The sequence below is a fragment of the Trichechus manatus genome, unplaced genomic scaffold (assembly GCF_000243295.1).
Source record: "Trichechus manatus latirostris isolate Lorelei unplaced genomic scaffold, TriManLat1.0 scaffold00055, whole genome shotgun sequence".
In the NCBI taxonomy this organism is placed as follows: domain Eukaryota; kingdom Metazoa; phylum Chordata; class Mammalia; order Sirenia; family Trichechidae; genus Trichechus; species Trichechus manatus.
Genome location: NW_004443991.1, coordinates 525755 through 543084, shown reverse-complemented (window position 1 = coordinate 543084; position 17330 = coordinate 525755). Strand labels below are relative to the sequence as shown.

The 17330-nt window shown below is 40.4% G+C and overlaps 2 protein-coding genes across 10 annotated transcripts in view; one reads left to right on the top strand and one right to left on the bottom strand.

Annotated features, from left to right (window-relative positions):
• The window catches only part of CMSS1 (cms1 ribosomal small subunit homolog), a 470991-nt gene that overhangs the window by 400518 nt on the left and 53143 nt on the right, over nt 1-17330 (bottom strand). The gene's annotated exons all lie outside the window — the stretch shown is intronic.
• FILIP1L (filamin A interacting protein 1 like) overlaps nt 1-17330 on the top strand; it is a 41374-nt gene that overhangs the window by 4929 nt on the left and 19115 nt on the right. Inside the window, exons 1-2 of one of the 9 annotated variants that reach the window (XR_002824390.1) lie at nt 123-2244; nt 10810-11689. The exons of 1 other annotated variant lie outside the window; for it this stretch is intronic. The gene's annotated coding sequence lies outside the window, so the exon portion shown is untranslated. Of the gene's footprint in view, nt 1-122; nt 2250-9923; nt 11690-17330 lie in introns of those variants that run through there. 7 more of the 9 variants (XR_002824389.1, XR_002824388.1, XR_002824387.1 and 4 more) reach the window with 7 other exon arrangements.

The window sequence follows — 17330 nt, the reverse complement described above, 5'->3', positions numbered from 1 at the left end:
TGTGTGTGTGTGTGTGTGTGTGTGTGTGTGTGTGTGTGTGTGTGTGTGTATGCTGTGATCAAAGACATTTAGGTCTGAACCACTGCCTTGACAAGTCACCTCTTCTTAGCATCTTCCAACTAAACTTTTTGCACTCCCCAGCCCTCCCCTGCTACCAAGCTCCCTTCCAAAATTCAAAGCAACTTAATGCCTTCAAAACAACCGCCCCCAAAACTACAGAGGAAGTCACTTACGAAAGCTGTAAGCTGTTAGTGACACCCTGCTTTATTTTCCTTCAGACCGTGCATTGCTAACTGACATTAAATTACACATTAACTGCTGATTTGTTTATTGTGTGCCTACTGAGCTATAAAGGAGTCCTGGTGGTGCAGTAGTTTAAGTGCTCAGCTGTTAACCAAACAGTTGGCAGTTTGAACCCACCAGCTGCTCCACGGGAGAAAGATGTGGCTATCTGTGGGGTAGTTTGTTCTACTGTGTCCTGTAGAGTCACTATGAGTCGGAATTGACTTGACAGCAGTGGGTTTTGTTTTTGTTTTTGACCGAACTGTAAACTCCTTAAAGGCAGTACTTGGTCAGTTTTGCAGCCAGCTGTATCCCCACTGCCTAGAAATGTACCTGGCTATAGTTAGTTGTGTGTCACTAGGACAAGAAGGGTGTGAACAAATGACTTACAACCTAAATAGCTTCTTATTGGTAAGAAATGAGTATTTCTGGAAACAGTGGGCTGGAAATGGTCCCTTCTTGTAGATTTTTTTCAAGAGGCTGAAACATATCTCTGCCACTACTTGGAGTAACTGCATAAAATTGACTTACACAAAAACCAGAAAACAACTGAGGCCCAGATGAAGTCAACCCATTGCCATTGGGTCGTTTCTGACCACAGTGATGAAGTCAAGGCAGGTGTAATCTGCTTTGTACTATGTGGTATGTGTTGTGTAGGCAGATGCTTCTCTGTTCTCTGCCCACTTCACCTACCTCACTTTAACTCCCTCCTCACAATAATGAGAGTGCAGGTGGTGAAAGAGTACCAGGTGAATTGCCTGGTGCATGGAATGGTCTCTAAGCAAAATATGAAGAGCAGAGAGCAGTGGTTTTTGTCCTTAATGAAGGGTGGTTCCTCTGAATCTCCCTAATCTCTATGCCTCAACTGAGGGCCTGGAAGATGCAGCCCAGCTTGTCCTTGCAGGAACTGGAAACCAGCATATTGCCTTTTCCCAAGCACACACTTTGATTCCAGGGTTCCTGTGGTTTCTGTGCCCAGTGCATCTGTCAGGTTTTACATGAAAAGGAGTGATTTTTCTATAGTTACCAAGTTAGGTAGCTCTGATGCCAACCTGTGAAGCCAGCCTAGGTCTGGCACCTCTCCTTCTCAGCAGCCAGCACTTACTGAGCATGTCTGCCAGGCACTGTGCTAAGCACAAGGCAGGATGACATGCCCAGCAACTACGTTCTTCACACATTACACCATGTCAGGGACCTAGGTGCACCTACTAGCGTGGACTCGCATCACGTTAATGACAAGGACTAAGATTACCAATGTCTCTTGCACACAGCTGCAGTCATGGTCCCATCCCTGCTTTTTAAAATATTCTTTCTTTATGGGCTGATAAAGCAATGTAGATAAGAGAGGTCAGCTGAACATAAAACCTAAGTGAAGATAAACAATGTGGGAGTGTTTTTAAAAACTACAACAGAATACAGCCAGTTTCCAAGCTTGCTTAATAGGGATCCTGAATTGACACGGACAAATAGTGTTACTCAATGGTGAGACAAAAGAGTAGGAATACTGGCTGACAAGTCTGAGTTCTGGTCTTCTTGGCTCTGCCACCCATTCATTGGGTAAGCCTCCTACAGCCTTGGCTTCCACAAACCTAAAAAAGGGAAACAATGTCATCCACCTCTTAGTGTCAGTATTGGGTAAGGATTAAATAGTGGACAAGAGCCTCTGAGGAAACTCTGATCAAGGAGGGCGGAGACTATGTAAAAATGCAAGCTACCGATCATATCATTACAGAGACAAATCGGCTAAAGAAAATGGAGGAATGTGGAAAAGAAGTCCACACTTGAGCACAGACGAAAGATTAACAAACTGTAGCACTTAAGCCTGTGAGAGCTCCAAATCGTTGTCCCAAAAGCAACCTCAAAGATGAGGTCAGCCCTCCAAGATGGGCCACTCTGACAGAAGCAAATCTGCCAGATTTATCATGTCTCGTGGCCCACCAGTCCTGGAACAGAAGTTTAAAGGTGAAGTAAGTTTTTCTCTCTCTTTTTAAAATTCTTTTTAGAGTTAATCACAACAAAAACAAATCTCTGAGCAGAGATCGTAAGAGGAATGTAATACGTTCATGACATTTGGGCTGACAAGACTTAAGTGTCAGCTGCTGTTGCACTGGAAGTAAAGGAAGGAGCTGCTGGGCCTAGAAGGCTGAGGAGAGCATGAGGAAGTTTCTGGCTAGTCACTGAAGATGGAGGGCCACCAGTGAGATGCTGTGAAAGTCCCTTAGCCTTGGCTTGCTAGTCTTTTAATTGGGAATGGCAGAAGGGTGTGAACCACTCTGTGCAGTTTCTGAGAATAAATCCTTTGCTGCTGAAGGAAGATTATCTTTAAAAGTAATATCAAGTCATTTATTATTAAGATAGTTGTACACTCTTAAAGAAGCCCTGGTGGCACAGTGGTTAAAGTGCTCAGCTGCTAACCTGAAGGTCAGAGGTTTGAACCCATCAGCTGTTCCTCAGGAGAAAGACGTGACAGTCTACTTCCAAAAAGATTACAGCCTTGGATGCCCTATGGGGCACTTCTACTTCGTCCTATAGGGTTGCTATGAGTCAGAATCAATTCAACGGCAGTCGGTTTAGTTTAGTTTGGTTTTCGTTATACACTCATATTATTAAAAGAAAATACCACTGTGTTTGGGGTTGCATATTATCCTTGAAGCTTTCATATAACTGGCTCTATGGGGCAAACAGAGACTTTTCACATAAGGCTAAGAACAACTTTGTCGAGTGATTTGGAGTTCCACTTGCTTCCACAGACAGCGTGCCCCATAAGATTATTCTTACAGTCCCATAAAATTCGTTAAGCTGAGCAAAGAATCACAGGCTAAGTTAAGATTCTCTGGCCAAATTTCTCCACTCTACTGAATGGTTCTCCCTCCTCAGAAGTGATGGGAAGAAGAATAAAACTCTATTTGTCCTTCTGCTTGGATAACACAAGTAAATTCTGAAAACGTTAGACATCCCTCAGTATAAGAAGGGGTTATACTCTCCTAAGAAACAGTTCTCACCTCTCAATCAAAATATACCAAATTCAAGCCTATGTGGGGGATACCAAACCCCCCAAAAACCAAACCCGTTGCCGTCAAGTTGATTCCAACTCGTAACGATCCTATAGGACAGAGTAGAACTGCCCCACAGGGTTTCCAAGGAGCGGCTGGTGGATTAGATCTGCCGAGCTCTTAAGCACTGCACCACCAGGGCTCCATGTGGGGGATACAGAGGTATCAAATCCTTTAGTGAGCTTACAGGTGGATTCGAGAGTAAGACTGATATACAGAAAAAAAAATTAGAAAGTGGTACAAAACAATATAGAGTATTTGTGTCATAAAACTGTAAGGGCTGTGGGGGTACAGAGAAAAGGGAAATCACCAGGGTTAGACACAGTAACGAACATTCACGGAAAAGATGGGAACTGAAACGTAAATAGGGTGCTGTAGAAAGGAACATCACTTGGGGTAAAAGAGAACAAAGACTTGAACACTCAAGCTCTAATTTTTAAATCCATTATTTGTCCATCAGAACTCCCTGGACTTACTTCCACAGAATGGAAGTCATCTTCAGTGACTTCAGTCCTCCGGTAGAGATTAAATGTGATGATAAAGCACCTGGCACAGTTCCAGACCCATAGCACTCAAAAACTGGTCCTATTACTCTTCTAGTCATGCCAGTCAGCCCACAAGGATGGCGCTCCCTTGTCATCTGGTGCTCTGAGGCACAGGGACTTGCCTCAGGGCTAGGGAGTAGGTGTTCTGTTGGACACATAGCCCTGAAGAGCTCTCCTTCTCTTCACCCAACCATAAAGTGAAGTAAAGGATTAAACTTGTTGGAGAAAATGCCACATCTCTAGTGCCCAACCTCAGGCACGCTGAAAAGATAGGTTATCTTTTATCCTGATTCCCCTGCTGAAGGGACTCCCTCCTGTTAGAAACCCACATGAGCTCCCCTAAAGATGTCTTTCTTAGTCACCTGAAGTAAGAAACAACTTAATGAGCAGTTAAAGGACCAAGGAGAGCAGGTGACTGCAAAGGGCCCTTGGCCTGGGATCTCCCAGTTTTACCTTGCAGGTCCTACCACAGCTCAGAGGCAGACACGTGAAAGTGGTAAAAGTCTTACAACTTTGGACTAAATGGTGTAGATCAGATCCTAGCCACAGACAATAAAGATTCCCTTTGGAAAACAGTCTCTTCAGACCTTAGTTCTTGCTTGAAAATACTTCTCCCTAGGTGTTAATTTTTCAGTTTAATTGTACTTTCAATTTAGCATAACATTGTGTCAGAACACTACAAAGATTTACTTCTTTACTTTTACAGCACATTTATAGACTTGCACTACAACAAATGCTTGACATATAAAGAACCAAAAATAAATCTGAATCCATGAAATTCCAATTAAGTTTTACCATATAGTTATGAACCACTGAGACTTGACAAGTCATAAAGTCTCTTCTGATGGAATGAAACATACATTTTTGACATGTGAATTTGTACACCCTGTTATAGAGGAATGGAGAGAGGAAGGGAGACTGTTTTAAAGGTTAATGGGGGGTATTATTTTGTGGAACTGACATTTGAGGATCATCAAAGGCTTTCTAAACTTTAGAGATAAAATTGTATTGTTTCCCCTGTGTTACAGCTGAGGTGACAGGCAGAGGAGGCAAGGTCACAGAGTAAATCAGTAGCAGATTTTGGTCCAATACTCCGTCTGTGGCTTTTCATTTGTTTGAGAATTGGGGTTTTGCTGTTTTCTTTGTTTTTAGCTGTAAATGGGTGCACTTCAAACATGCTTTAAAAGTGCCTTTTTCAAAAACACTTTTTTCAGTTACTGAAAACCTGAAATCATTTGCCCTCTCTTAAAATTCAAATCATAAAGTTAAGATATGGTCAGAACAAAAATGGATGAGTATTCAAATAGCACATGGTACACTATAGCCTTTTCTTAAACTCTGTCATAAACAGAACATTTCTCACAGAGATAAAAATAATTAAATGGGTGAAACTTCTGCTCAGGGACAATACCAGCAGCAGACCCAGGGCCAAGGAAGTGAGGTTTAAGTCACTGCTCTCACCTCTAGCAGACCTGTTGCTGACCACTGTGCAAGTCGAAATTCTTGTTGGAAATGCACCTCACCATACAAGCTTAACATTCTCTAAAACATACTCATCTTGAAAGAACCCAATGTAGAGGAGAGGAAATAGGATCAAACTCTGTGTCCGTGCATTCTGTCTTTTCAATGCTCAGAAGTGGCAGAAAAGGAAAATGTAACCCAAGTGCTCTCTGGACTGTCAGTCAAGGAAAGATTAAACAAGGTTCAGATGACCAAGGCAATTTTAATGTGAAACACAGACCACACCAAAAAAAAAAAAAAGGTCATTTACATTCCAAAAGATTCTATTAAAACTTGTCCACCTGTCTGTAATTAAACTTTACATATGGCCCAAACTCATAGCTCTCCAAAACATTACAGAGAAGACAAAAACCAATAAGTAACTAAGTTAAGGAGGGAAGTGTGAAGAGGATGCTCATTGATCTAACTGGCAGAATGCCACGCCAAATATTAACCTTCATCCTCCAACTGCCCTAACCTCTGCTGTTAGACGTAGGCATCCAAATTTCCTATCCCTTTTTCCCCTTGTCTTCTGATTTACTAAGCTAACAGAGAGATACGAACAAAAGAAGTCCTCTAAGCATCACAGTGTTTCACGTTTTATACCTTTCGGGCTCCTGTCTGCCCTGTTTCTCATGGCAAACCAAATGACTTCAGCAGTCACAACAGAACACAAGCTTCTGTTGTTGTGGTTTCTACATTTCTAAAGTTTGAATTTCCCACTAACAAGTTAGGAAATGGTTGGTTTCCCAAGCATACCAGGTTAGCCGCTGCCTCTGTGTAGGCAGCCAGACTACGAGGAGGTGAAAACCAGTTAACTCATCCACTCCAGCACAGGACTGGTCTCTGCCTTGGCCTTTTAGGTTCAATCTGACAAAATGATCACCAGTGAATTAATATATGAAAATCAGATAAAGGAGGAATGCCTTTTTAAAAAGAGTTACAGAAAGAGAGGTGTTAAAAAAAATTTTTTTTTTCTTTTTGGCTAAGAAAGATCTAGGAAAGGATACACTCTTTATAATTTTTTAAAAGATGAGAATAAAAGAAAGTAACCTACCAAAGAGTAAGCGTTAAAAGATACTAACCCTCCAAAACACCTATTTGCAATATATGAATGAAAATAACTTGTGACCTGGGGAGAGAAAAGGGACAAATAGGGATTAAAAATAAAAATTCTGCAGCTCCATTAGAATGCTTTTCTAAAGAATCCATTTCTGCATTCCTCAAGCTACAAAAGGAACACCTAAAAAGACTTCGAGCAATAAAAGAAATATACAAAAATATACTTAGTAAGATAAAACACATACATACATACTTCTAAGAGTATACAGTATAATGCCCTTGAAGTCTGCCTGAGAAAAGGCTGCCTGTTAAAAATATCTTCCGAGAACTTTAAGTTCCTTGAAACGTTCTGCGGAAATGGCATTGATGACAAATTCACCTCCTCTGGGGAACATGAGATGTTATTACTGGCAAAGCTACAATTTTTAAACCATCCAAAAATAATTATGAATTTATGCCAAATGACTAAACTTGCTATATTATTACATTAAGAGACTATTTGCTAATGTCTCATGATCAAGGCTGAAGTAGCTGTGAATCTACAGAAAATACTGTGGCAAAATAGTTGACGGCTAGTGGTAGTGATTTTCTGTGCCTTTGACAGGCAGAATAGTACAGCACACAAATTCACAGGAGAGGATGGTGCATAAGGTATCTGAGACGGGAGGTGTGTATGGATGTCATGGCGATGAGAAACAGAATTTGGAGTAAAAACTATATTGACATTCTGATTCAGCCAATTACTAGAGGGACCTCTGGCAAATTATTTAACTTCTCTGATCCTCAGTTGATTATTTGTTAAATGAGCACAATAACACTTTGTCTCATGTGACTGTTTTCAGGATTAATGACTAGCGTCTAGCATGGTATCTGTTGTTGTTGTTGTTAGGTGGTGTCGAGTCAGTACCAACTCTTAGCGACCCTGTGTACCACAGAACAAAACACTGCCTGGTCCTGCGCCATCCACACAATTGTTATGCTTGAGCCCATTGTTGCAGCCACTGTGTCAGTTCCTCTGGTCGAGGGTCTTCCTTTTTTTCACGGACCCTCTACTTTACCAAGCACGATGTCCTGGCATGTAATAATTGCTCAACAATTGTTAACTGTTATTCACAAACTGTAAAGAGGAGGACTGCTGTGTGTCTGTTGCTCACAGTTACACCCTTATCCCCTAGCCTGGTACCTAGTTCAAAAGTAGAATAAGTACTTGCTCAAATATTCACCAAATTTATTTACTAAATACCAACTAAGTACTAGGTACTGTTCTTGAGTTGGAAATATAGCATTGAATGAAATAGACCAATAATTGAATAATACACACACACACACCCCAACCTACATGAGTTTACATTCTAGTGAAGAGAAAGCCAATAAAAAAATAAGTAAAACACAGTATTCCAGATGGTATTAGATGAGGTGAGGAAAAAAGCCCTGTGGCTCCAGGGGTGAGGGCAGAGTGCAGGAATGAACAAACACCAGAAGCAGGAACAGGTAGAAAGGAGAAACTCTTCCGAGGTCAACCCTCCTTCTGAGCTTTCTAGCGTGTAGCCTGATGAAGTAAGTGCAAAGAAAGCAGGCTTTGCAGTCAGGTGGTGGTATTGTGTGCCGGCAAGTCAATTCCAACTCATAGCGACCCTATATGACAGAGTAGAACTGCCCCGTAGGGTTTTCAAGGCTGTAATCTTTACAGGAGAAGATCTCCAGGTCTTTTCTCCTTCGGAGTCACTGGTGAGTTCAAACCACCGACCTTTTGGTTAGCGGTCCAACGCTTAACCATTGTGCCAACAGGGCTCAGTCAGATAGGCCCTGAATTTTTGTTCTGGTCTGGTTATTTGTTTGTGCTGTTTGGTAAATTATTTAACCTGTGCAAATCTTAGTTCTTTTTTGTCCCTCTTCCATCTGTAAAATGGGAATAATAATACTTAGCTCATAAAGTTGGTATAAGGATTAAAGAGAGATCAAGTGGCACAGAGTAGACAGCCTCTCCCTGTGCTTGTTTCCGTCTCTCTGTAAGCCAGGCCTGGCACTGGACAGCAGCTGGGAACTGGAGTCTGCATTCTAGTTCCAGGACTGCCACAACAGTAGCCTTGCATGGTCTTTTATCTGCCTGAGCCTTAGCTTCTCAACTAGGAAAATAAATGCAGCTACTACACACAGACATTATAAAGACAGAGATACAACAACCAAGGTGCTATATAAATCAAATAATTTTACTATTAAAATGTATCATATTAAAAGTTTCAAAACAGCAAAAGTACCATATTTTTACACAAATATTGCACGCCTTCTTCATTTGTTTGCCAACTTTGCCCTCCTCCCATGAGGTATTTTCATAAGCGCTGATATGACAATTTTGTTTTATGTGTTGTTGTAAAAAAAAAAAATTAGCATGGTGCACTTAAAAAAATACCTAGGAGGGGAGGGCATGGTAGGCAAACAAGCATAGAAGGTGCATGTTATTTGTGTAAAAATATGGTATATGACTCCCATACCTGTCCATGCTATCCCATAAAAAAACACCCTGTAAATTGTAATTTTTTTAGCATAAAGTTGTAGAGATTTATTTAGCAGTCATGTTGATTTTTATTCCCTTTTCCTGCTCCTGCTTAAGAACACTGATTTCATGGAAAGATCCCCCAAAACTGTTTAACTGCAAAAAGCAAGGTGTTGAACAGTGTTTATAATAAATTACTTTTGGTGTAAAAAAGGAGTAGAGTAAGAATCTTTACTTGTACTTGCTTGTTTATTCATAAAGAAACTCTAGAAATACATGTAAAAAACTATTATCAGCGGTTCCAGGTTAGGGAGGGGGAAGATGGACAGATGAAGGATGGGGTGGGAAGAAGCCTCTTCGAAGTACATCTTTTTAATATACATATTTTGAAACATAAATATTCATTTATTTCAAAATATTCCAGTATTTCACTTCTGCATGTTGATCCAAAATCTAAAAGTGAAATATTGGAATATTTTGAAATAAATAAATAATGGAAATACAAAAAAAATTCCTTTGGAATACTGACCCAGAATCCAAGGCTGAAATTAAGATTTGCTGAAAAAGTCAAAAGTCAGCAAAATGAACTTTGTATAATTACACAATGTATGAAAATCTCAAATGATCTGAGACAATTTGGTATCCTTTGTATTTCCTTAGCATTTTCTTCTGAAGAGCTCAAAAACCATTATTAAATATTCTCAACAATCTTCTCCACGTTTTGAATGTAGCACATGCAGAAAAAGGCTGTTCTCTCCGCGTCTGTGCCAAATCAGCCAGCCCACCCCACCTCTTAAGTCCCACATAGACGAGTCATAAGTAGCTGGTCCCAGCAGAGAAAGTGCACATTCACACTCAAGGAGCGGAGACCAGTGGTAAAATGAGCAGAACGTCAGAGAGGATTTGGGAAAGTCAGCTATTGAGATCCATTTTGATATTCTGGCGTTTCACTGAATACTGCATATTCAAAGCATCATTCTCTTCCAGGAAGGGAGAAGAGCAGAAGAGTAGATCTGTGAACAAAAGAGAAATGGAAAATAGTGGCTGGTCCCAAGTACATTTGAGCAGCAGATAATGAAGAGTTATGAAGAGACAAGTAACACACAGGAATCTAACATTAAATTCCAAAAAATTAACTATGCCCTAAAACAGTGATTCTCAGCCAAAGGGACATTTGGCAATGTCTCGAGACATTTTTTGGTTGTCACAAGTGAGTTGGGGGTACTGGGGTACTACTGGCATCCAGTAAGTAGAGGCCAGGGATGCTGTTAATCAACCTACAATGCACAGCACAGGACAAAGAATTATTCAGCCAAAAATGTCAGTAGGGCCAAGGCTGAGAAACCCTGCCCCTAAAATGATAACCATGATGTACGTGGCTGAAAAAATCCCTGAATGGCCTAAAGGCAGATCACAATAAATGGATTATGCAGTCACACCTTTCACTCTAGTATGAGTTCTGACTATCCTCTCCAGGTGACCCCCACTGTAGGTCGGCCCCTTGTGGCCGAGGTACTCTTCTGTGTTGCCTCGCCATTGATAGTTTCCTACTTCTGATGATCCAGCCAATCAACCAAATGCCGCTGAGTCAACTTTGACTTGTGAAGACCCCATGTGTGTCAGAGTAGAACTGTGCTCCATAGGGTTTTTAATGGCTGATTTTTTGGAAGTAGATCACCAGGCCTTTCTTCTAAGGCACCTCTGGGTAGACTCAACCCTCTACCTTTCGGTTAGCAGCCAAGTGCATTAAGAATTTGCACCATTTAGGGACTGATATTTATTGTGTGCCAGCCATGCTTAGTATGGATTGTTTTACTTAACCTCAGAATGACCCTATAATGAGGGAGGCTTTAATATTATCCCCCTTCCACAGATGAAGAAAATGAGACTTGCAGAGGTTAAGTCACACTGGGTAGAAATGGAGAAGCCAGGATTCAACTCCAAAAGTCGAACTCCAGAGTCAGCTACTCACTCTGCATTCCCTTGCCTCCCACAGTATTCCATTTCTCTTTCCCACTGACACTTTCATGCAGGTGAGTGTGCGTGCTCCCTGCCAGCCATGTGCCCGCCCTTTGCCTCTCAGCTGCCTGCACTGTTTACTGCCATTTATTGCTGGGGAATGAGTGGGGTAGAAGGGAGGACATCAGCCCTAGCCTAAAGATGACTCCCTTGGGGCAAACAGTTAAGATACAGAAGAATACAAATCACAGAGTACAGTACCACCCTTGAGGAACATGTTATTGAACATGTGTTATAAACACAATGAACATGTTCAGAAAAGGGGAAGAAGGAATGGAGAGACTGATAAACAATGTAAGTGTTAGGAACCTGGGGTCAAGCCCATTATCACCATAACCATCTGACACTAAAAAGAGGCTCTGCGTGCCAGGTACCAGGCAAGGCACTATCAGGAATATAGAGCACACACTCCTGTGACAATTCAAGACATCACATACTGGCTGCCTCGCTAAATGCTTCTCTCCAGAGGCAGAGGGACAGAGCAGCCAGGCGAAGGCATCACGGTTGTGGGAGACCTAGGATCAGGGAGACATCTACCTGAAACTTTTAGTCTGCCAAGGATGTAAAGCCCCAGTCTGCTGAAAGACAGGCTAATTTTCTTGCTGTATTGTTGCTAATTGCCTCTGAGTCAATTCCAACTCATAGGAACCCCATGTGTGCGGAGTGGAACTTCATAAGATCTTTAAGGTTGTGACCTTTCAGAGGCAGATTGCTAGGCCTGACTTCCAAGGCACCTCTGGGTGGGTTTGAACTGCCAACATTTTGGCAAGTAGTTGAACACTTAACAGTTTGTTCCACCCAAGGTCTGGAAAAGAAAAAAATGTTGATCTGATGAATTTTTTCAAATAATTAAGAACCCTACGAAGAGTTGAGGGGGAGGGGAAAGAAGAACACAGAAAGAGTAGGCTCTCCATTTAGCACAGTGGTGTATTCACAGTAACTGGTTTTGAAAAAGCTTATTTCTTGATTGCTATAATTTATTCAAGACTAGGTAAAAATAAATCCATCCAAGTAAATGGCAAAAAAAAAAAAAAAAAAAATCCGAGTAGGTAACTCTTAATACGAAAAATTAAATCGGGGGTGGGGAAGGCATAAGATTAGTGGTATTAAATGAACACCATCCAGCAGTTCTTATGAGGAAGCTCCCTAACTCACAACTGAAGTAGTTGACAACACATAATTCAGGCTCCCAGGAATTATCCTGGTACAGATTGAAGCATACTGTCTATACTGTCACTCCCTTGTCAGTTCCCATTTCCTCTCCCAGGCCCAGGCTGAGCACCTTTTCACGACTCCACCTGGTCCTCTGATCGCCTGGGAGGATGTCTTCCTTAGCCCAGACTCCATGGGCACCTCTTTTGGTCTCAAGGTGAAAGTATTATCCTTGTAGCTGCCTGACTCCCCAAGCCCTGTGTCCATGGACTCTCAGACTGCCCTTTTCCTGGCTCGAACATTGCCTTTCAGCAAATTTTCTTTCTGAGGAGACGCATTTGTCTCAGTCAGTTTCTTTGCTCTTAAAAAAAAAAGAGTGAGATTTGCCTCAATCCCAGTCCCTCTGTTCAACTTGAGGATTTCATAAGCTTTTCTCAGAATCCTGCTTCTCAGCTAAAAGCTCCCAAGCTCCTTATAATTAATGGGTCATTTGACTATTTGCATCTTATTAATTCACTCCCTGACCCCCAGAGAGCCTAACAAGACTGTTCAGATGATGAAGAGTTCTGACTCACGGTGCCCCATTTTTACCGCATATTCCTCTGACACTAACCTAAAGCTTCCTCCATCGTTTCGTGCCCTAATTCTTGTTTCATAATGAAAGAAAATAGTAACCCAGCTTGCTGGATTTAGACCTATTTATGGTAACTCTAAATGATCTCAATGATGATGACAGGATCTTCAGTAACAAGGACATAAAGCAGACACAGACATACACTCATACTCCAGTAGCAGATGCCAAAAAAAGTGTTACTGTTCTTCTAGATCTTGCTGACCAAGTTAAATGAATTGAACATTACATTATACCTATGGTATGCTGTAGCTGTAATTTAAAAAAAAAAAAACCAAAAACCTTTGACTTGTGAGAGAAATAAAAGGAAGCAGCATACATAGAATTAAAAAAAGGACTGGTCATAGCTATTTTTATGAGTGCTCCTAAAAATTACACTAACCAGTGAAAAGTCCCATTGAAAAAGGCAACAGAACAAGGAAACATAAATTATAGGCCTGATTACCAAGAACCTATCTCAATTTAAGGAAGCTTTTCAATAAATTCCTTGTAATTACTCTGCAAACTGCTGTATAACTCTGTGGTTATTTAATCATGAACACAGTTGCTATCAATGCAATCCAACAATTAAAACTACATATTAGACAAGAATTGCTAAAAGATACAGTGGGATTTAATCACAGCCAGACTGTCAAAGTCTAGCTATGAGACTAGCTGTAAAAAAAAAAAAAAAAAAAAAGAATAAAGCGGTGTGATATATGCAATAGTTTTCTACTTGGTAAACATGTTAAATCAGGAAGAAAAAAAAAAATTAAGCGAGCTCCAGAAGAATGAAAGCACATATAGGAATTGGGCCCATCAAAGTGAAGTTTACAAATTTAGGACCAGGAAGAAAGTTACACTATTTTTAAATGTCTTAAGAAAAGACCAACTAGGATTTGGCATTATCACACAATTTGGTTGCTGATACGAGACTATTTTAAATTATGACCAGACTACTCTGTACAAGCATACAAAGGAGGTTTTGAAAGAAAAGCTGACAAGTAAGAAGCACAGTGCTTTGCACATAGTAGGTGCTCATTATAAGTGCTTCATCAAGATTTGTTTAATGAACTCAGTGTCAGTTGAACTACACAGCACTGTGGATGGACCCATTTTAAAAACCATGCAACTCAGTGGTTTCCCTGCCCTGACTTGAAATTGTGGTTTCATACAAAACACAATGTCTTAGAGAGACAAAGTTTTGTCATTCAAGATTTTGCTAAGGATTGAGAGAGAGGAAATGAGAAGGCGGAGAATCTTCTATCTGTCTGTGGTAGACAGAAAACCAAACCAGTTGCCACCGAGTAGATTCCATCTCATGGCGACCAGTAAACAACTGGCTTTATTAATGACAGAAATATCAAACCAGTGACTAGGCCAGTGACTCTGGGGACTTCATCAGGATGAAGCAGCAGGCTGACTGAGTAATAGATGGAAGGGTGACAGCCCAAACCTAAGACTTTTCTAGAGAAGACACATTTACCATTTTATACTTCAACTGTCTATCCTCCAGAGCAATTTGTTCTTAAAGCTTGGAACCCTTTCAAGGGGTCTGTGAGGTCAAAACTATTCTTGTAATACACTAAGATGTTATTTGCCTTTTTCACTCTTATTCTTTCACAAGTGTACAAGAGCTTTTCAGAGGCTACATGACGTGGATGATGTCACTGCTCTCACAGCTAATGGGATGTATGAAGCCGAACTGAGAATCCAGCTGTCTTAATTAAGCCAAATATTAAAGAATTTGCATAAATGTAAAACAATGCAACTCTTCTCACTGAATTTTTTTAAAAAGTTGTTTTTCATAGAAATGTTATTTATGTTAACATGAGTATTATTTTTCAAAAGTAACTATTTTAAAAATATCTTAGTTTTAATTTCTAATACAGTAAATATTTTTTTAAATTTTTTCCCATACAAAAATTTATACATACTTTGTTATGTGACCCTAATTGTTCTCCCCATACTGTGACAGCACACTCTTCCTTTCCACCCCTGATTCCCCATGTCCATTCAACCAGCTCCTAACCCTGTCTGCCTTTCCATCTCCGGACAGAAGCTGCCCGTTTAGTCTCTTGTATCTATTTGAGCTAAGAGGCACACTCCTCCATGAGTATCACTTTATGTCCTACAGTCCAGTCCAATCCCTGTCTGAAGAGTTGGCCTCAGAAATTGTTTTAGTTCTGGGCTGATAGAGAATCCAGGGGCCATGCTTTCCGGGGTTCCTCCAGTCTCAGTCAGACCATTAAGTCTGCTCTTCTTACTAGAATTTGAGTTCTGTACCCCATCTTTCTCCTGCTCTATCTGGGACACTCTGTTGTGCTCCCTGTCAGGGCAGTCATTGGTGGTAGCTGGGCACCATCTAGTTCTTAAACCTTTCTTTGAGTTCTTATAATAGTGGTCTTATACAATATTTGCCCTTCTGTGACTGACAAAATTCACTCAGCATAATGCCCTCCAGATTCCTCCATGTTTTGTTTCACGACTTCATCGTTGTCCTTTATGGTTGCATAGTATTCCATTGTGTGGATATACCATAATTTGTTTATCCATTCATCCGCTGATGGGCACCTAGGTTGTTTCCATCTTTTTGCTATGGTGAACAGTGCTGCAATGAACACGGGTGTGCATATATCTATTCGTGTGATGGCTCTTATTTCTCTAGGGTATATTCCAAGGACCGGGATAGCTGGATCGTATATTACTTCTATTTCTAGCTTTATAAGAAAGCGTCAGATCGATTTCCAAAGTGGTTGTACCATTTTACATTCCCACCAACAGTGTATAAGTGTTCCACTCTCTACAAAACCTCTCTAGCATTTATTATTTTGTGTTTTTTGGATTAATGCTAACCTTCTGGGGTGAGATGATACCTCATTGTAGTTTTGATCTACATTTCTCTAATGGCTAATGATTGTGAGCATTTCTTCATGTGTCTATTAGCCGCCTGACTATCTTCTTTGGTGAAGTGCCTATTCATATCCTTTGCCCATTTTTTAACTGGGTTATTTGTCTTTTTGTTATTGAGGTTTTGCAAGTATCTTGTAGATTTTTGAGATTAGACGCTGATCGGATTTGTCATAGCCAAAACTTTTTTCCCAGTCTCTAGGTTGGCTTTTGACACTTTTGGTGAAGTCTTTTGATGAGCATAATTGTTTGATTTTTATGAGCTCCTGGTTATCTAGTCTCTCTTCTCATGCTTGTGCATTGTTTCTTACGGTTTGTATTATGTTTATGCCATGTATTAGGGCTCCTAGCGTTGTCCTTACTTTTTCTTCCATGATCTTTATTGTTTTCAATTTTATATTTAAGTCTTTGATCCATTTGAGTTAAGTTTTCGTGCATGATGTGAGGTATGGGTCTTGTTTCAGTTTTTTCCAGATGGATATCCAGTTATGCCAGCACCATTTGTTAAAGAGACTTATCTTTTCCCCAATTAAGAGACTTTGGGCCTTTGTCAAATATCAGCTGCTCATAGGTGGATGAATTTATGTCTGGATTCTCAATTCTGTTCCTTGGTCTATGTATCTGTTGTTGTACAAGCAACAGGCTGTTTTGACTACTGTGGCAGTATAATAGGTTCTAAAATCAGGTAGTGTGAGGCCTCCCACTTTGTTCTTCTTCTTGAGTAATGCTTTACTTATTTGGGGCCTCTTCCCTTTCTATAATGAAGTTGGTGATTTGTTTCTCCATCTCAATAAAAAACACCAGTGGAATATGGATCAGGATTGCATTGTATCTGTAGATCGCTTTGGGTAGAAATGACATTTAAACAATGTTGAGTCTACTTATCCATGAGCAAGGTATGTTTTTCCACTTATGCAGGTCTCTTTTGGTTTCTTGCAGTAGTATCTTGTAGTTTTCACTGTATAGATTTTTTACATCTTTGGTTAGATTTATTCCCAAGTATTTTATCTTCTTGGGGGCTACTGTAAATGGTATTAATTTGGTGATTTCCTCTTTGAGGTTCTCTTTGTTGGTGTAAAGGAATCCAACTGAGTTTTGTATGTTTAGCTTGTATCCTGAAACTTTGCTGAAATCTTCTACTACTTCCAGTAGTTTTCTTGTGGATTCTTTGGGGTTTTCTGTGTGTAAGATCATATCATCTGCAAACAGACATACTTTGACTTCTTCCCTACCAATCTGGATGCCTTTTATTTATTTTTCTAGCCTAATTGCTCTGGCTAGGACCTCCAGCACAATGTTGAATAAGAGTGGTGATAAAGGGCATCCTTGTCCGGTTCCTGTTCTCAACGGGAATGCTTTCAAACTCTCTACATTTAGGATGATGTTGGCTGTTGGCTTTGTATAAATGCCCTGAATTATACTGAGGAATTTCCCTTCTATTCCTATTCTGTTGAGAGTTTTTATCATGAATGGGTGTTGGACTTCGTCAAATGCCGTTTATGCATCCATTGATAAGATCATGTGGTTCTTGTCTTTTGTTTTATTTCTGTGATGGATTACACTGATTGTTTTTCTAATGTTGAACCATCCCTGCATACCTGCTATAAATCCCACTTGATCCTGGTGAATTATTTTTTTGATATGCTGCTGAATTCTATTGGCTAGAATTTTGAGGATGTTTGTGTCAGTGTTCATGAGGGATA